Source organism: Pristiophorus japonicus, chromosome 23 (assembly GCF_044704955.1).
Source record: "Pristiophorus japonicus isolate sPriJap1 chromosome 23, sPriJap1.hap1, whole genome shotgun sequence".
NCBI classification, from domain to species: Eukaryota; Metazoa; Chordata; class Chondrichthyes; family Pristiophoridae; genus Pristiophorus; species Pristiophorus japonicus.
The window spans coordinates 26985729-27005993 of record NC_091999.1 but is presented as its reverse complement, the minus strand read 5'-3'; the positions used below and the strand labels follow the sequence as shown (position 1 = coordinate 27005993).

Sequence of the window (20265 nt, the reverse complement as noted above, 5' to 3'; positions counted from 1 at the left end):
TTTTAAAAGTTAAATCGAGATTTCTTTTGTCAACAAAACAGTTCAACATTTGTCAGCATTTTGTTTTCTTGGAGTTCCTATTATGAGTTTCAGGCACTTCAGTGCCAAGTGGACCAGTTGTTTAAAGGTCATTAATTTCCCCTTTTCCATGTCGCTGTTAGTTAAAGGGACAGAGATTGATTTCCCCACATTATGCATTCGTAGTAGTTAAAGTAACATCCTTCCTGTTGGTACTGAGTTACATTCTGTGCTGGGCGAGATGGCTGGTGGCATCAGCTATTAAAATACGCATACTCTTGTTCAAATCTCTCCAGGGTCTCGCCCTTCCCTATCTCTGTAACTCCTCCAGCCCACCAACCCTCTTAAATAGTTTGTTTTCTTTGGAAGAGAGGAGGCTGAGGGGAGACCTTAATGAGGTGTATAAAATTAGGAGCGGCCCACATAGACTGGATAGGAAGGAGCTATTTCCCTTCGCAGAGGGGTCAGCAACCAGCAGAACTTTTTAGCCAGTACGTAGCAAGCCCAACAAGAGAGGGGGAAGTTCTGGACTTCGTATTAGGGACTGAAGCTGGGCAGGTGGAAGGGGTATCAGTGGGACAGCATTTTGGTGCTCGTGATCATAATTCAGTTAGAATTAGCGTAGTTATGGAAAAGGACAAGGATAGACCAGGAATAAAAGTTCTCAATTGGGGAAAAGCTAATTTTACTAAGCTGAGATGTGATTTAGCCAAAGTGGACTGGAAGCAGCTGCTGGAAATTCCACAGATTTCCAACCCTTTGAGAGAAGACATTCCTCCTCATCTCAGTTTTAAATGGGTGGCCCCTTATTCTAAAATATGCCCTCTAGTTCGAGTCTCCCCCATCAGTGGAAGCATCCTGTCTGCCTCCACCTTGTCCTGCCCCCTCATAATCTTATACGTTTCGATAAGATCATCTCTCATTCTTCTGAATTCCAATGAGTAGAGGCCCAAACTACTCAACCTTTCCTCATAAGTCATCCCCCTCATCCCCGAAACCTTCTCTGACCTTCCAAAGCAAGTATATCCTTTCATAAACATGGATCAGAAAGGACAATATTCCATTCGCCTTCCTGATCACTTGCTGTAACTGCAGACTATCCTTTTGTGTTTCATGCAAAAGTACCCCCAGATCCCGCTGTACTGCAGCACTTTGCAATCTTTTTCCATTTGCTCTTGGATTTTGTTTTGCCAAAGTGCATGACCTCACACTTTCTAATATTATACTCTGTCTGCCAATTTTTTTCTCATTCACTTAGCCTGTCTATGTCCTTTTTCAGATTTTATGTGTCCTCACACATTGTTTTTCCTCCCATCTTTGTATCGTCAGCAAACTTGGCAATGTTACACTCAGTCCCTTCTTCCAAGTCCTTCAATATAGAATGTAAATAGTTGGGGTCCCAGCACTGTTCCCTGCGACACCCCACTAGTTACTGGTTGCCAACCAGAGAATGAACCATTTATCCAACTCTCTGTTTTCTGTTAGTTAGCCAATCCTCTATCCTGGCTGATATATTGCCCCCAACCCAGTGAACTTTTATCTTGTGCAGTAACCTTTTACGTGGCCCCTTGTCAAATGCCTTCTGGAAGTCCAAATACATCACACTCACTGGTTCCCCTTTATCCACCCTGTTTGTTACATCCTCAAAGAATTCCAGCAAATTTGTCAAACATGCCTTCCCCTTCATAAACCCATGCTGACTCTGCCTGACCGAATTTTGCTTTTCCAAATATCCTGCTACTGCTTCTTTAGTAATGGACTCCAACATTTTCACAACCACAGAAGTTAGGCTAACTGGTCTCGCGTTTCCTGCTTTTTGTCTGCCTCCTTTTTTAAATAAGGGCCATTACATTTGCAGTTTTCCAATTGCTGGGACATCCCCAGAATCCAGGGAGCTTTGGTAAATTACAACCAATGCATCCACTGTCCCTGCTGCGACTTCTCTCAAGACCCTAGGATGCAAGCCATCAGCTCCAGGGGACTTATCCACCTTTAGTCCCATTATCTTACTGAGTACCACCTTCTTAGTGATTGTGTTAAGTTCCACCCCCTTGTAGCCCCTTGACTGTCCACTGTTGGGATATTGTTAGTGTCCTCAACCGTAATGACAGATAGAAAATATTTGTTCAGAGTTTCTGCCATCTCCATGTTCCACATTACTAACTCCCTGGTCTGGTCCTATAAGGGACCAACATTTACTTTAGCCACTCTTTTCCTTTTTATAGAAACTCTTGCTATCTGTTTTTATATTTTGTGCTAGTTTACTTTCATAGTCTATTTTCCATTTCTTAATCATTGTTTTAGTCATTCTTTGCTGGCTTTTAAAAGCTTCCCAGTCTTCTGTCCTCCCACTAGTTTTGACCACTTTGTATTCCCTTGTTTTTAATTGGATACCGTCCTTTATTTCTTTAGTTAGCCACGGCTGGCTATCTTTTCTTTTACACCCTTTCCTCCTCACTGGAATATATTTTTCTTGAGAGTTGTGCAATATCTCCTTAAATGTACACCACTGTTCATCAACCGTCCTACACTTTAATCTATTTTCCCCGTCCACTTTACCCAACTCTGCCCTCATACCAACATAGTCTCCTTTATTTTAGATTAGTACGCTGGTTCGAGATCCAACTTTCTCACCCTCCATCTGAATTTCAAATTCAGATCATGCTATGACCACTAATTCCAAGGGATCCTTTACTAGGAGATTGTTTATTAATCCTGTCTCATTACACAGGACCAGATCTAAGATAGCCTGCCCCCTGGTTGGTTCCGTTACATACTGCTCAAGGAACCCATCCCTTATGCACTCTATGAAGTCCTCCTCAAGGCTACCCTGACCAATTTGATTTGTGCAAACAATATGGAGATTAAAATCACTCATGATTATTGCTGTTCCCTTTTTACAAGCCCCCACTAATTCCTGGTTTATGCGCTGACCAACAGAGTAGCTATTGTTACGGGGCCTATAGACTACACCCACCTGTGACTTTTTTCGCTTATCGTTCCTTATCTCCACCCAAACTGTTTCAACATCCTGATCATTTGAGCCAATATCGTTTCTTACTATTGCAGTGATTCCATTCTTTATCAATAGAGCGAATCCACCTCCTTTTCCTTTCTGTCTGTCCTGCCGGATTGTCCAGTACCGCTGAATATTTAATTCCCAGACCTGGTCACCTTGCAACCACGTCTCTGTAATGCCGATCAGATCATATCCATTTGTATCTATTTGTGCCGTCAAATCATCTATTTTGTTACAAATGCTACATGCATTTAGACAAACTGCCTTTCAGTTTGTTTTTTTGCATTTTTTTCCTGCTTGTTTCCTCTCTCCTTCAAACTCACTTTCTTTAATTTTGCTTTCTAATTCTAGCTTTTCTCCCCTCCCTACTGAATCTATTTTCAGGTTTCCACCCCCCGCCAAGCTGGTTTAAACTCTCCCCAACAGCACTAGCAAACCACCCCACTAGGATATTGGTCCCGGCTCTGTTGAGGTGCAACCCGTCCGGCTTGTACCGGTCCCAGCTCCCCCAGATGTGGTCCCAGTGCCTCAGGAAACTAAAGCCCTCCCGCCTGCACCATCTCTCCCGTCACGTGTACATCTGCTCCATCCTCCTATTTCTGTACTCACTAGCTTGTGGCATCGGGAGGAATCCAGAGATTACTAGCTTTGAGGTCCTGCTTTTTAATCTCTCTCCAAACTCCCTAAACTCTGCCTGCTGGAGAGGGGAGGGAGGGGAACCAGTGAGTGTGGAATTGAACACAGCCAGAGTCTGCACCTTCAGGGGAGGGGAACCTGTGAGTGTGAGTATATTCAGAGCAGAGATAGAAAGCTGCTGGACACGAAAGAAATCGAGGGATATGGGGATAGTGCGGGAAAGTGGAGCTGAAGTACAAGATCATCCTGGATCTTATTGAATGGTGCAGCAGGCTTGAGGGCCGTATGGCATAATCCTGCTCCTGTTTCTTATCTTCTTAACGCTTGTGGAAATCTGCAACTCTGTTCCCCATAAAACGGAGGCTGGGGCCCAATTGAAAATTCAAAAACTGTGATTGCTAGGGTATTAAGAGTGATGGAACCAAGGCAGGTAGACGGAGATAAGATACTGATCCGTCACGATCTAATTGAATGGTGGGACTATGACTCAGTCACACTGGGTGGTGCCTGTGAGAGATTCGGTAAACCATCACCAACAGTTCTTGACTTCAGGATTTATAAGAACAAAATACACTCGGCACAGGGTTTTGGCTCAACCTTAAACTTGTATGTTTATTGAACTTGCGTTATTACCCAGCACACAACCTCCCTGAGATTCCGACCGGAATAAAACCGAAACTATAATACAAACCCCCTCCACAAGGTTACCTGAAACCTAACAGGAAATATCACAGTTTAACACCCTTCCGCGATTCGACTGCGATTATAAAACGACTCGGACAAATTCCCCGACGGTTTGACTGAAACTTATAATCACCCACACAGCTGGTGGTTGTGGTGTGGATTGTAGGCCGGGACCAGGTGACCACCCTGCATCCTCCTTCACTGCACTGCCCTCGCTCCGATGTGGTCCTCTTTTTATGGGGTTTCATAATCACAGCATCAAACATATTTCCTGCTGTTCCCCTGTCGACTCATCCGATGGTTAATAACCTCTTGATCATCAGTGTATTCCACTCCCTGGCCCAGACAGGGGCACGATCAGCTCTCCTGCTGTTATGTACAATGCAAACCTTCCTTGGGAACAGTTCTGGCTCCACAGTTAAGGAATGTGTGAATGTCCCTCTTCCTTCTTGACAGGGACCAGGGGCCATTGAAGATGTGCATGGCCGGCGTCTGGTGCTATTGCCTGTGTTGATTAGATCGATGGCAGGTGTCCTGTATCGTTGTCTCTGAGGATGTCCTTCCAGTCTCTCAATGAGTCATCGTTTTGCTGCAATGTTTGAATAAACCCCTGACTGTATAGCCCACCCTCTGGGTGTTTGTAGTGAGGTTTGTTTTTTATTAACCCGTCCCACCGTCCGTAGGTTTTATATTGCATTCGACAATTCATTTTACAGTTAGGGAGGGGGGATGGGGAACAGATCCGACATGCCTTTATCCACTGAGCCATTGGGAGGAGGGTCCGGTGGCCTTGCTGGAAAATGCACGTGTGAGGCCTTAGGTGACGACAGTAAAATAGCCAGTCGACACTCACTGCCGAGGTTCACACATGGAATTTGGGCACATGGGTCACATATTAGAGCGAAACTGATGAGTGTAGAACTGAACCCAGCCAATTCAGCACCTTCAGCGGAGGGGAACCAGTGAGTGTAGAACTGAACCCAGCCAGATTCAGTACCTTCAGGGGAGGGGAACCAGTGAGTGTAGAACTGAACCCAGCCAGAGTCAGTACCTTCAGGGGAGGGGAACCAGTGAGTGTAGAACTGAACCCAGCCAGAGTCAGCACCTTCAGGGGAGGGGAACCAGTGAATGTAGAACTGAACCCAATCAGAGTCAGCACCTTCAGGGGAGGAGAGCCAGTGAGTGTCGAACTGAACCCAGCCAGAGTCAGTACCTTCAGGGGAGGGGAACCAGGGAGTGTAGAACTGAACCCAGCCAGAGTCAGCACCTTCAGGGGAAGGGAACCAATGAGTGCAGAACTGAACCCAGACAGGGTCAGCACCTTCAGGGGAGGAGAGGGAGGGGAACCAGTGAGTAGAACTGAACCCAGCCAGAGTCAGCACCTTCAGGGGAGGAAAGGGAGGGGAACCAGTGAGTGTATAACTGAACCCAGCATAGGATATTAAGGGAATCAAGGGATATGGGGACAGTGCAGGAAAGTGGAGTTGTGGTTGAAAATCAGCCGTGATCTTATTGAATGGCGGAGCAGGCTCGATGGGCCGTATGACCTACTCCTGCTCCTAGTTGTTATGTATGTTCTTGTGTTCATTCACGACTGGATGTGGGAGGACTGCAGAGCTTTGATCTGATTCATTGATTGTGGGATTGCTTAGCCCTGTTTATACCTTGCTGCTCTCGCTGCTTAGTATGCATGTAGTCCTGTGTTGCAGCTTCCCCAGGCTGGTACCTCATTTCTCGGTACGCCTGGTGCTGCTCCTGGCATGCTCTTCTGCACTCCTAATTGAACCAGACTGATGGTAATGTTAGTGTGAGGGATATGCCAGACCATGAGGTTACAGATTGTGGTGGAATACAATGCTGCTGCTGCTGATGGCCCACAGCACCCTGAGGATGCCCCGTTTTCAGCTGCTAGATCTGTCCTGCATCTATCCCGTTTAGCACGGTGATGGTGCCACACAACACATTTGAGAGTGTGTTCGGTGTGACTTTGTCTCCACAATGACTGTGTGCGGTGGTCACTGCTACCAATGCTGTCATAGACAGAGGCAGCTCCATGTGGGACAGACTGGATGTACCCGATGGTCTTTACCTGTCCGTCATTGTTCGTATCTGCGACATGTAGATTGGTGAGGACCAGCTCAAGTAGGTTTTTTCCTCGTGTTGGTTCTCTCACCCTCTGCTGCAGGCCCAGTCTGGCAGATATATCCTTCAGGACTCGACCAGCTCAGTCAGTAGTGGTACTACCGAGTCACTCTTGGTGATGGACATTGAAGTTCCCCACCCAGAGTACATTCTGTGCCCTTGCTACCCTCAGTGCTTCTTCCAAGCATAAACCATTGTGAGTAATATAATAGATTAGATTATAATGTGAGAGGTTTATACCTATAATTGTGTAACTATAAGAATTAACAGCAGGCAGGGTAGTTTATGCATAATGAGAAAATTACTGAAGAAAAGTAAGTGCTGGGAACGAGGGAAAGTGTCCTTGAAAATCACAGATTAGAGAAGTTCCAGCTGTCTTTTCCTCACTTCCTGCCCAAACCCAGCAGAGAAGACAAAGAAGAGTCCGGTGCCAGAGGTGGATCAGTGCAGGGTATAAAAGTGAGGGGAGACTGATGTAAGGGGGCAGTGGGGACTGGAGACACCGGAGATCAAGCTCAGGGCGCCCGAGGTTCTATCCAGTGGGCTGACCTGGTGTCGGTTACTATGGACACACCGGACTTTCATAGTTACTCTGATTGTTTGATCAGTATAAGATACGGTGGGTGACGGAGAAACTGTTCATCTTATATTTCTTATTAAGGTATTAAAGTTGCTAACACTGGACTCTGGAACTTGCTCATTAATAAGACAAGGGATTGGCTCGACCTTTACTTCCACAAATCTCTCTACCCCTCCACTCCTTTTAAAATGTTACCATTTAATGTACATTTCCTCCATTTTTCTTCCAAAATGTTTTGCATCAGATTTCTCTGCACTAAATTTCATCTGCCATCCATCCAGCCCATTTACAAACCTGTGCATTCAGACTGAGCTCACTTACATTCCTCTGCACAGAGCCCCACGCTCCCAATTTTTGCGTTATCTGGAGATTTTGATCATACTGCAGGTCTGATCACCGATTTTTAAAATAATTTATGTATTATTATTTATTGTCCCTCTGGCCCCAATCTCGATAGCATGACAAAATAAAATTCAGTTCCCCCAGTTTGGACTTTCAATTATTGGAACAAATTCTGAGGGACAGGATACATCTTCATTCAGAAAGGCCGGGATTAATCAGGGACATTCAGTACGGATTTGTTAATGGAAGGTTGTGTCTGACTAACCTGATTGCATTTTTTGAGGAGGTCATACGGAGGGTCGATGACGGTGTTGTGTTTGACGTTGTGTATATGGATTTTAACAAGGCTTTTGATAAGATCCCACATCGCAGACTGGTTATGAAAGTAATAGCCCATGGAATACAAGGCAAAGTGGCAACTTGGATCCAAAATTGGCTGAGGTAGGAAGCAAAGGTTAATGGTCAATGGGTGTTTTTGTGACTGGAAGGATGTTTCTGGGATACATCAATGATTTAGACTTGAATGTAATGGGTATGACTACGAAGTTTGCAGATGATACGAAAATTGTCCATGTGGTCGATAATGAAGAAGAAAGCTGCAGACTGCAGGAAGGTATCAATGGACCTGTCAGGTGGGCAGATCAGTGGCAAATGGAATTCAATCCGCAGAAGTGTGAGGTAATGCATTTGGTGAGGGCGAACAAGGAAAAGGAATACACAATAAATGGTCGGACACTGAGAAGTGTCGAGGAACAGAGGGACCTTGGCGTGCTTGAATTTTTTCTGAGTAACGTTTAGAAAGGGAGCGACACAGTAGTCGTGGCCGAGTGGTTAAGGCGATGGACTAGAAATCCATTGGGTTATCCCGCGCAGGTTCGAATCCTGTCGACTACGATTCTCAGCATTTTTCATTCCATTTCACAATTTAACCGGTTCTCTGCCAAACTGACACTGAGATAGATGGAATAACGTTCAACACTGACGTTTTTTTCTCATTTTTATTAATCTGCAATATTCACGATACATCCGTTTCAAAAATCGCAAACATCAGTCAAAGTTGCGACAGTGATTCAGCCTGTCTATCCCTCGAGATGACGAAGGCATCTGTGCATGACCATTGGTGCGTGCAAATTTTTGGTTATGTGTGTGTGTGTCTCTGTGTCTGTCTATCTCTATATATGTCTCTGTGTATGTGCAACTGTCTGTGGAAATCATCACCATTAATTTGGTATGTCCTGGAACTTATAAAAAAGACTTGGGGGAAATAATAAGGTTGTGAACTTTTGTATCGGCTTTGGTTCAGTGGCAGCATTCTCGACTGAATCGGGAGTTTGTGTGTTCAAGTCGCACTTCTGAGACTTGAGCATATAATCTTGGCTAACACTCAAGTGCAGCACTTGGGGAATTTTACAATGTTGAAGCTGTTGAATTTCGGATGAAATGTTAAATTGAAGCTCCGTCTGCACCCTCGGGTGGATATGAAAGTTCCCAGTGCATTACTCAAAAAAGAATAGGAGAGTTGCCCCCGTCTCAATATTACTAAAAATGTTCGTAAATGCTCACTGAAAGCCGGTGTGTATGTGTTTGTATGTGGGGTTGGGGTTGAAGCCCAGATTCTCACAGAGACAGAATGCAGGTTCTCACAGGGCCAGGATAGCCGAGTGGTTGAGGCGTTGGCCTTAAATTTTAATGGTTTTTTCCCGCGTGGGTTCGGACCCCACTCCTGGTATCTCTTTAATTTAACACGGATTTCCTCCCATTCTGATCAGTGAGACCGGATTTTCATCGGTTGAATCAGCAATTTTCTGTAACAATGTGACACTCTGAACCGATAATGAAATGAAATTATGAAATGTATCTGCGTCGCTCGGTCTCCAGCTCTCTCTCTCTCTTCAGAGAGTTGTGTATGTGTTTGTATGTTTGAGTCTTTGTCTCTCTTAGTCTGACTCACTCTGTATGTCCCTGTTTCTCTGTTTGTCCCTGTCTCTCAATCTGTCTCTTTCTCACGGTGCCACGTCTGTTCCAATGGGATTCTCTCAGACTCTTTGTCTGACTGGCTCTCTCTTTCCCATCATTTCGGTCTGTCCATGTCTTTGCCTGTCTCTGTTAGTCCCTGCCTGTAAGCTGAGAAGTATTTCCATCATTTTCTGTTTTAGTCTCTTTCGCTCTCTCTCAATCTGTCTCCTTGTCACTTTCTTTATCATTGTCTCTCTATCACTGTTTCCCTCTCTCTCTTAATAGATCACACACACACATCTCTGTATATGTATATGTTTGAGTCTATTTCTCACTCAGTCTGCCTCTCCTTCTCAGTCTCAAACTTTCTGTCTCTCGTTGTCTCTATCTCGCTGTCTGTCTCACCCTGTTTGTCGGTTTGCCTCTGTCTCTCAATGTGTCTGTCGACTTCTCATGGTGTCCAGTTCTGTTCACAGCTCGATTCCTGCTCTGACCGAACTGGTGTACGTCAGTTACTCGTTAGTATAGTGGTGAGTATCCTCGCCTGTCACGCGGGAGACCGGGGTTCAATTCCCCGACGGGGAGGCAGTTTTTCAAATTGTAGAATTTTACTTCTGTTTCTTGGAAGAGATTCATATTAAAAAGTTCCAGAGCAATATCGAACTGTAAAAATACAGGTAGAGGAGATTGCCTCGTCAAGATTTTTAGCAAACGGAGAATTTTTCAGGAGTCTTTGGCCGTCTGCTGCACAGAGATGGATGACTGAGATTTTTCTGAGTAACGTTTAAAAAGGCAGCGACACAGTAGTCGTGGCCGAGTGGTTAAGGCGATGGACGAGAAATCCATTGCGTTATCCCGCGCAGGTTCGAATCCTGCCGACTACGATTCTCAGCATTTTTTATTCCATTTCACAATTTAACCGGTTCTCTGCCAAACTGATCCTGAGATAGATGGAATAACGTCCCACACCTTTCAACACTGAAATTTTTTTCTCATTTTTATTAATCTGCAATATTCGCGATACTTCCGGATAAGAAAATGGAAAAATCAGTCAAAGTTGCGACAGTGATTCAGCCTGTCCATCCCTCGAGATGTCTCAGGCATCTGTGCATGCCCGTTGGTGCGTGCACATTTTTGGTTATGTGTGTGTGTGTCTCTGTGTCTGTCTATCTCTATATATGTCTCTGTGTATGTGCAACTGTCTGTGCAAATCATCACCATGAATTTGGTATGTCCTGGAACTTTTCAAAAAGACTGAGGGAAAATAATACGGTTGTGATCTTTTGTATCGGCTTTTGTTCAGTGGCAGCATTCTCGACTGAATCTGGAGTTTGTGTGTTCAAGTCGCACTCCTGAGACTTGAGCATATAATCTTGGCTAACACTCTAGTGCACCACTTGGGGAATTTTGCATTGTTGAAGCTTTCAGTTTCGGATGAAATGTTGAAGTGAAGCTCCATCTGTACCCTCGGGTGGATATGAAAGGTCCCAGAGCATTATTCGAAACAGAATAGGAGAGTTGCCCCCGTGTCAATATCACTAAAAATGTTCGTAAATGCTCACTGAAAGCTGATATGTATGTTTTTTGTATGTGGGGTTGGGGTTGAAGCCCAGTTTCTCACCGAGACAGAATCCTGGTTCTCACAGAAACAGGATAGCCGAGTGGTTAAGGTGTTGGCCTTAAAATTCAATGGGGTTTTTTCCCGCGTTGGTTCGTACCCCACTCATGTTATCTCTTCAATTTAACGCGTATTTCCTCCCATTCTGATCAGTGAGACCGTATTTTCATCAGTTGAATCAGCAATTTTCTGTAACAATGTGACATTCTGAACCGATAATCCAATGAAATTGTGAAATTTATCTGTGTCGCTCGGTCTCTGCCTCTCTCTCTCTCTTCATATAGGTTTGCATGCTTGATCCTTTGTCTCTCTCAGTCTGACTCACTCTGTCTGTCCCTGTTTCTCTGTTTGTCTCTGTCTCTCAATATGTCACTTTCTCACGGTGCCCACGCCTGTTCCAATGGGATTCTCTCAGACTCTTTGTCTGACTGGCTCTCTCTTTCCCATCATTTCGGTCTGTCCATGTCTTTGCCTGTCTCTGTTCGTCCAGCCTTTAACCTGATAAGTATTTCCATCATTTTCTGTTTTAGTCTCTATCTCTCTCTCTGTCTGTTCCTCTCCTTGTCACTGTCTTTAGCATTTTCTTTCTCTCACTCTTACCCTCTCTCTCTTAATAGATCACACATATACACATCTCTGTATATGTATGCGTTTGAGTCATTTTCTCACTAAGTCTGCCTCTCCTTCTCAGTCTTACTCTTTCTGTCTCTCGTTGTCTCTAACTCGCTGTGTGTCTCTCCCTGCTTGTCGGTTTGTCTCTGTCTCTCAATGTGTCTGTCGACTTCTCATGGTGTCCAGTTCTGTGCACAGCTCGATTCCTGCTCTGACAGAGCTGCTACCTGTAAGTTCCTCGTTCGTATAGTGGTGAGTATCCCTGCCTGTCATACGGGAGACCGGGTTTCAATTCCCCGACTGGAAGCCAGGTGTTTCAAAATGTAAAATTTTACTTCTGTTTCTTGGTAGAGATTCATATTAAAAAGTTCCAGAGCCATACAGAACTGGAAAAATACACGTAGAGGAGATTGCCTCTTCCAGATTTTTAGTAAACGGAGACTTTTACAGGTTTCTTTGGCCGTCTGCTGCACAGAGATGGATGACTGAGTTTTTTCTGTGTAACGTTTAAGAAGACAGAGTCGCATTTGAAGTGGCCGAGTGGTTAAGACGATGGATTAAAAATCCATTGGGTTTTCCCTGCGTAGTTTTGACGCCTGTCCACTACGATTCTCGGCATTTTTTCATTCCATTTCACAATTTAACCAGAACTTTGCAAAACTGATCCTGAGATAGATGGTATAACGTCCCACACCTTTCAACACTGACATTTTTTTCTCATTTTTATTAATCTGCAATATTTACGATACAACGGATAGGAAAACACAAAAATCAGTCAAAGTTGCGACAGTGAGTCAGCCTGTCTATCCCTTTATACGTTGAAGGCATCTGTGTAGGTCCGTTGGTCCGTGTAAATATTTGGTTATGTATGTGGGTGTGTCTCTGTCTGTCGATCTGTATATATGTCTCTGTGTATGTGCAACTGTCTGTGGAAATCATCACCTTGAATTTGGTATGTCCTGGAAATTATAAAAAAGACTTGGGGAAAATAAGACGGTTGTGGACGTTTGTATCGGCTTTGGTTCGGTGGCAGCATTCTCGACTGAATCGGGAGTTTGTGTGTTCAAGTCGCACTCCTGAGACTTGAGCATATCATCTTGGCTAACACTCAAGTGCCGCACTTGGGGAATTTTGCAATGTTGAAGCTGTTGACTTTCGGATGAAATGTTAAATTGAAGCTGAGTCTGCACTATCGGGTGTGTGTGAAAGGTCCCAGAGCCTTACTCGAAAAAGAATAGGAGAGTTTCCCCCGTGTCAATATTACTAAAAATGTTCGTAAATGCTCACTGAAAGCCTCCAGGTATGTGTGTCTGTGGGGGTGGGGTTGAAGCCCAGTTTCTCACAGAGACAGAATCCATATTCTGACAGGACCAGGATGGCCGAGTAGTTAAGGCGTTGGCCTTAAAATTAAATGGTATGTTTCCCGCGTGTTCTCGTACCTGACTCCTGGTACTTCTTTAATTTAATACGGATTTCCTCCCATTCTCATCAGTGATACCCGATTTTTATCTGTTGAATGTGCAACTCTGTGACACTCTGAGCCGAAAATGAAATGAAATTGTGAAATGTATCGGTGTCGCTCGGTCTCTTCCTCTCTTTCTTTAGAGAGGTGTGTTTGTGTTTGTGTGTTTTTCGCTCTCAGTCTGACTCACTCTGTCTGTTCTTGTGTCTCTGTCTCTTTCCCACGGTGTCCAGTTCTGTTCCAATGGGATTCTCTTAGACTCTTTGTAAGACTGACTCTCTCTTTGCCTTCATTTCTGTCTGTCCATGTCTTTGCCTGCCTCTGGTAGTTCCTGTCTCTAACCTGCTGAGTATTTCCAGCATTAGTGTTTCTATCTCTGACACTCTCTATCTGTCGCTCTCTCTCTCCTTGTCACTGTCTTTATTACTCTCTTTCTCTCACTCTTTCCCTCTCTCTTTATAGATCACACACACACATCTCTGTATATGTGTGTGTTTGAATCTTTTTCTCACTCAGTCTGCCTCTCCTTCTCAGTCTCACATTTTCTGTCTCTCATTGTTTCTATCTCGCTATCAGTCTCTCCCTGTTTGTCGGTTTGTCTCTGTCTCGTAATGTGTCTGTCGTCTTCTCATGGTGTCCAGTTCCATTCACAGCTCGCTTCCTGCTCTGATAGAACTCATGCTCGTTAGTATAGCGGTGAGTATCCCCGCCTGTTCCGCTGGAGACCGTGATTCTACTTCCCGACGCGGTGGCAGCATTTACAAAATGCAGAATTTTACTTCTTTCTTGGTGTTGATTCATATTAAAAAGTTCCAGAGCAATATAGAACAGTACAAATACAGGAAGAGGAGGTTGCCTCTTCCAGATTTTTAGCAAACGGAGACTTTTTCCTGATTCTGTGGCCGTTTGCTGCACAGAGATGGATGACTGAGTTTTATCTGAGTAACATTTAATGATGCAGCGAGCTAATAGTCGTGGCCGAGTGTGTAAGACAATGGACAAAAAATCCATCGGGGTTTCTCTGCGCAGTTTTGAATCCTGCCGACTGTGTTTCTCAGCATATTTCATTCTGTTTCACAATTTAACCACGTTACTGCAAAACTGATTCTGAGATAGATAGAGCAATGTCCCACATCTTTCGATGCAGCCGCTGTTTTCTTTCTACATTAATCTGCAGTATTCACGATACATACGGATAGAAAAACGCAAAAACCAGCCAAAGTATCCTCAGTGACCCTGCCTGTCTATCCATCTATTTGTCTAAGGCAACCTGTGCATATCTTGATCTGAGTGTCATGGTACATCAGTCATTGAAAGTTGGCATGTAGGTGCAGCAGGCGGTGAAGAAAACAAATGGCATGTTCCCCTTCATAGCTAGGGGATTTGAGTATGGGAGCAGGAAGATATTACTGCAGTTGTACAGGGCCTTGGTGAGGTAACACCTGGAATATTGTGTTCAGTTTTGGTACCCGAATCTGAGGAAGGACGTCCTTGCTATTGAGGGAGTACAGCGAAGGTTCACCAGCATGATTCCCGGGATGGCAGGATTGACATATGAGGAGAGACTGGCTCAACTGGGCTGGTATCCACTGGAGTTTAGAAGAATGAAAGGGGATCTCACAGAAACATATAAAATTCTGACGAGATTGGAGGCTGGAAGAATGTTCTCATTGCTGGGTAGTTTGAGACCAAGGATTACAGTCTAAAAATAAGGGGTAAGCCATTTATGACCGAGATGAGGAGAAACTTCTTCACTCAGATAATGGTTTACCTGTGAAATTTTCTATCGCAGAAAGTCGTTGAGGCCAGTTCATTAGATATATTCAAAAGGGAGTTAGATATGGCCCTTATGGCTAAAGAGATCATGTGGTATGGAGAGAAAGCAAGAAAGGGGTACTGAGGTTGAATGATGAGCCATGATCTTATTGAATGGTGGTGCAGGCTCGAAGGGCCGAATGGCATATTCCTGCAACTAATTTCTATGTTTCTATGGTGATGCATGTATATTTTTTTTTATTGTGTGTGCGCGTGTCTATGTATGTCTATCTGTATGTATGTCTCTGTGTATGTGCAAATGTCTGTGGAAATCATCACCATGAATTTGGTACGTCCTGGAACTTTTAAAACACTTGGGGAAAATAATACGGTTGTGATCTTTGGTATCGGTTTTGGTTCAGTGGCTCCATTCTCGACTGAATCAGGTGGTTGTGTGTGTAAGTCCCACTCCAGGACTTGAACACATCATCTTGGATGACACTCAAATGCAGTATTTGGGGAATTTTGCATTGTTGAAGCTGTTGACCATCGGCTGAAATTTAAAATCGAAGCTCCATTTGCACCCGCGGGTGGATGTGAAAGTTCCCAGAGCCTTCGTCGAAAAAGAATAGGAGAGTTGCGCCCGTGTCAATATTACGAAAAATGTTCGTAAATGCTCCCTGAAATCCTCTGTGTCTGTGTGGGTGGAGCTGAAGTCCAGATTCTCACAGAGGCAGAGTCCAACCATTGACAGGATCAGGACCAGGATGGCCGAATTGTAAAGGCTTTGCATTTAAGATGTAATGGGTTATATACTCGCGTGGGTTCAAACCCCACTCCTGGTGATTCCTTAATTAAACAGAGATTTTTCCCATCCTGCCGAGTGATACCCGATTTTCATCTGCTGAATCTCCAATTTTCTGCAACGATGTGACATTCTGAGCCGACAATGAAATGAAATTGTGAAATGTATCTGTGTTGCTCGGTCTCTGCCACTCTCTCTCTTTAGAGAGCTGTGAATGTGTTTGAGTCATTGTCTCTCTCAGTCTGCCTCTCTCTGACACACTCACTCTGTCCATGCTTCTCTGTTTGTCCCTGTCTCTCAATCTGTCTCTTTCTCACGGTGTCTCGTTCTGTTGCAATGGGATTCTCTCAGACTCTCTGTCTGACTGCCTATCTCAGTCCCATTATCTCTGTCTGTCCATGTCTTTGCCTGTCTCTGTTAATCCCTGTCTCTAACCTGATAAATATTTCCATTATGTTCTGTTTTTTTCTCTATGTCTCTCTCTCTATCTGTCTTTCTCTCTATCTGTCGCCCTCTTTGTCTATCTCTTTGTCCCTCTCTTTTTCTCTGTCATTCCATCACTATTTGCCTCCCTCTCTTTATGCAGCACGCAAATATATCTCTGCGTATGTATGTGTTTGAGCCTTTTTCTCATTCAGTCTGATCCTCCCATTCAGTCTCAAACTTTCTGTCTCTCTTTGTCTCTATCTCACTGTCTGTCTGTCCCCATTTCCCTGTCTGTCTCTGGTTCTCAATGTGTCTGTCACTTTCTCACGGTGTCCAGTTCTGTTCGAATGGGATTCTCTCAGTCTCTCTGTCTGACTGTCTCACTCTTTCCCATCATCACTGTCTGTCTATATTTCTGCCTATCTGTCTCTCTTTGCCTGTCGCTGCTAGTTCCTGTCTCTAACCTGCTGAGTATTTCCATCATTTTCTGTTTATATCTCTGTATCTGTCGTTCTCTCTCTATATGTCTCTCTCCTTGTCACTGTCTTTATCACTGTCTTTCTTTCACTCTTTCCCTCTCTCTCTGTATTGATCACACACACACATCTCTGTATATGTAGGTTTTTGAGTCTTTTTCTCAGAGTCTGCCTGACTTTTCAGTCTCACCCTTTCTGTCTCTCGTTGTCCCTCTATCGCTGTCTATCACTCCCTGTTTGTCGGTTTATCTCTGTCTCTCAATGTGTCTGTCGACTTCTGTTCACAGCTCGATTACTGCTCTAGCATCGCCCGTACCTTCGTCCGTATAGTCGTAATTTTGCTCCCCTGTTAAGCCATAGAACCGGGTTTAATTCCCCGACGGAAAAGCAGTTTTTTCAAAATGTCTAATTTTACTTCTGTTTCTTGGTATAGATTCATATTAAAAAGTTCCAGAACAATATAGAACAGTAAAAATACAGCAAGAGGCGATTGCCTCTTCCAGATTTTTTGCAAACAGAGACTTTTTCAGGATTCTGTGGCCGTCTGCTACACAGAGATGGATGACTGAGTTTTTTTTGAGTAATATTTAAAGTGCCAAAGACGCAGTAATTGTGGTCGAGTGGTTAATGCGATTGGCTTGAAATTCTTTGGGTTTTCGGCGCTCAGGTTCGAATCCTGCCGATTTCGATTCTCAGCAATTTTCTTCACAATTTAACCAGGTTTTTGCAAAACTAATACTGAGATAGGTGGAATAACGTCCCACACCTTTCAACACTGACATCCATATCTCATTTTTATTAATCTGCAATATTCACGATACATACGGATAGAAAAACGCAAAAATCAGCCAAAGTAGCGACAGTGACTCAGCCTGTCTATCCCTCGAGATGTCTCCGGCATCTGTGCATATCCGTTGGTGCATTTATATTTTTGGTTATGTATGTATGTGTGAGTCTCTGTGTCTGTCTATCTGTATATATGTCTCTGTGTATGTACAACTGTCTGTGGAAATCATCACCATGAATTTGGTATGTCCTGGAACTTTTCAAAAAGACTTGGGGAATATAATACGGTTGTGAACATTGGTATCGGCTTTGGTTCAGTGGCAGCATTCTCGACTGAAAAACGCAAAAGCCAGACAAAGTAGCGACAGTGACCCTGCCTGTCTATCCATCTATTTGCCTAAGGCAACCTGTGTATATCTTGATCTGGGTGTCATGGTACATCAGTCATTGAAAGTTGGTGTGCAGGTGCAGCAGGCGGTGAAGAATGCAAATGGCATGTTCGCCTTCATAGCGAGGGGATTTGAATATAGGAGTAGCGAGGTTTTACTGCAGTTGTACAGGGCCTTGGTGAGGCCACTCCTGGAATATTGTGTTCAGTTTTGGTCTCCGAATCTGAGGAAGGACGTCCTTGCTATTGAGGGAGTACAGCGAAGGTTCACCAGCATGATTCCCGGGATGGCAGGACTGACATATGTGCAGAGACTGGATCAACTGGGCTGGTATCCACTGGAGTTTAGAAGTATGAGAGGGGATCTCATAGAAACAAATACAATTCTGACGAAATTTGACAAGTGAGAGGCAGGAAGAATGCTTCCGTTACTGGGGAGTTCGAGAACCAGAGGTCACAGTCTAAGAATAAGGGGTAAGCCATTTAGGACCGAGATGAGGAGAAACGTCTTCACTCAGAGAGTGGTTAACCTGTTGAATTCTCCACCGCAGAAAGTTGTTGAGGCCAGTTAGTTAGATATATTTAAGAGGGAGTTAGATATGGCCCTTACGACTCAAGGGTTCAAGGGATATGGAGAGAAAACAGGAAATGGGTACTGAGGTTGAATAATCAGCCATGATCTTAAATAATGTTGGTGCAGGCTCGAAGGGCCGAATGGCCTGCTCCTGCAACTAATTTTTAGTTTCTATGTTTCTATGTTGACGCGTGTATATTTTTGGTTATTGTGTGTGTGTGTGTGTCTGGGTATGTCTATCTATATGTATGTCTCTGTGTATGTGCAACTGTCGATGCAAATCATCACCATGAATGTGGTATGTCCTGGAAATTTTTTAAAAACTTGGGGAAAATAATACGGTTGTGATCGTTGGTATCGGCCTTGGTTCATTGGTTCTATTCTCGACTGAATCGGGAGGTTGTGTGTGTAAGTCCCACTCCTGAGACTTGAGCAGATAATCTTTGCTGACACTCAAATGCAGTGTTTGTGGAATTTTCCATTGTAGAAGCTGTTGACAATCGGCTGAAATGTTAAATTGAAGCTCCGTCTGCAACCTCGGCTGGATGTGAAAGTTCCCAGAGCATTACACGAAAAAGATTAGGAGAGTTGCGCCCGTGTCAATATTACTAAAAATTTTCGTAAATGCTCACTGAAACCCGATGTGTATGTGTGTGTGTTGCTGTGGGGGTGGAGCTGAAGGCCATATTCTCACAGAGACAGAATCCAAACGCTACAAAGACCAGGATGGGCGAGTGGATACAGCGTTGGCCATAAAATTCAATGGGTTTTTCCCGCGTGGATCCTTACCCCAATCCTAGAATCACTTTAATTTAACAGAGATTTTTCCCATCCTGCCCAGTGATACGTGATTTTCATCTGTTGAATCTGCAATTTTCTGTAACTCTGTGACAATCTAAGTCGATCATGAAATGAAATTGTGAAATGTAGCTGTGTATCTCAGTCTCTGCCTTTCTCTCTTTAGAGAGCTGTATATGTGTTTGTGTGCTTGAGCCTTTGTCTCCCTCAGTCTGCCTCTCTCTGACTCACACTGTCTGTGCCTGGTTCTCTGTTTGTCTCTGTCTCTCAATCTGTCTCTTTCTCACGGTGTCCAGTTCTGTTCCAATGGGATCCTCTCAGACTCTCTGTCTGACTGTCTCTCTCTTTCCCATCCTCCCTGTCCGTGTCTTTGCCTGTCTCATTTTGTCCCCGTCTCTAATCTGATGAGTATTTGCATCATTTTCTGTTTTTGAAACATAGAAACATAGAAAATAACTGCAGGAGTAGGCCATTAGGCCCTTCGAGCCTGCACCGACATTCAATATTATTATGGCTGATCATTATTTCAGTTACCCTTTCCTGTTTTCCTCTCCATCCCACTTCATCCACTTAACCGTAAGGACCATATCTAACTCCCTCTTGAATATATCCAATGAACTGGCTTCAACAACTCTCTGTGGCAGGGAATTCCACAGGTCAACAACTCTCTGAGTGAAGAAGTTTCTCCTCATCTCACTGCTAAATGGCCTACCCCTTATCCTAAGATTATGTCCCCTGGTTCTGGCTTCCCCAACATCGAGAACATTCTTCCCGAATCTAACCTGTGCAGTCCCGTCAGAATCTTATATGATTCTATGAGATCCCCTCTCATCAATCTAAACGCCAGTGATTAAAGGCCTAGTTGATCCAATCTCTCCTCATATGACAGTCCTGCCATCCCTGGAATCAGTCTGGTGAACCTTCGCTGCACTCCCTTAACAGCAAGAACGTCCTTCCTCAGACTAGGAGACCAAAACTGAACACAATATTCCAGGTGTGTCCTCACGAAGGCCTTGTACAACTGCAGTAAGATCTCCTGGCTCCTATATTCAAATCCTCTAGCTACGAAGGCCAATATACCATTTGCCTTCTTTACCGCCTGCTGTACCTGCATGCCCACTTTCAGTGACTGATGAACCATAACACCAAGGTCTCACTGCACCTCCCCTTTTTCTAGTTTTCCGCCAT

The 20265-nt window shown here is 44.2% G+C and overlaps 2 non-coding genes across 2 annotated transcripts; both read left to right on the top strand.

The window, feature by feature from the left end:
* The first annotated feature begins 8234 nt into the window (after positions 1-8234).
* Positions 8235-8315, top strand: trnas-aga (transfer RNA serine (anticodon AGA)). The gene has a single exon. It is a non-coding gene; the product is annotated as a tRNA-Ser (tRNA).
* A 7270-nt stretch (positions 8316-15585) lies between these two features.
* trnal-uaa (transfer RNA leucine (anticodon UAA)) lies at positions 15586-15669 on the top strand. The gene has a single exon. It is a non-coding gene; the product is annotated as a tRNA-Leu (tRNA).
* The last annotated feature ends 4596 nt before the right edge of the window (positions 15670-20265 follow it).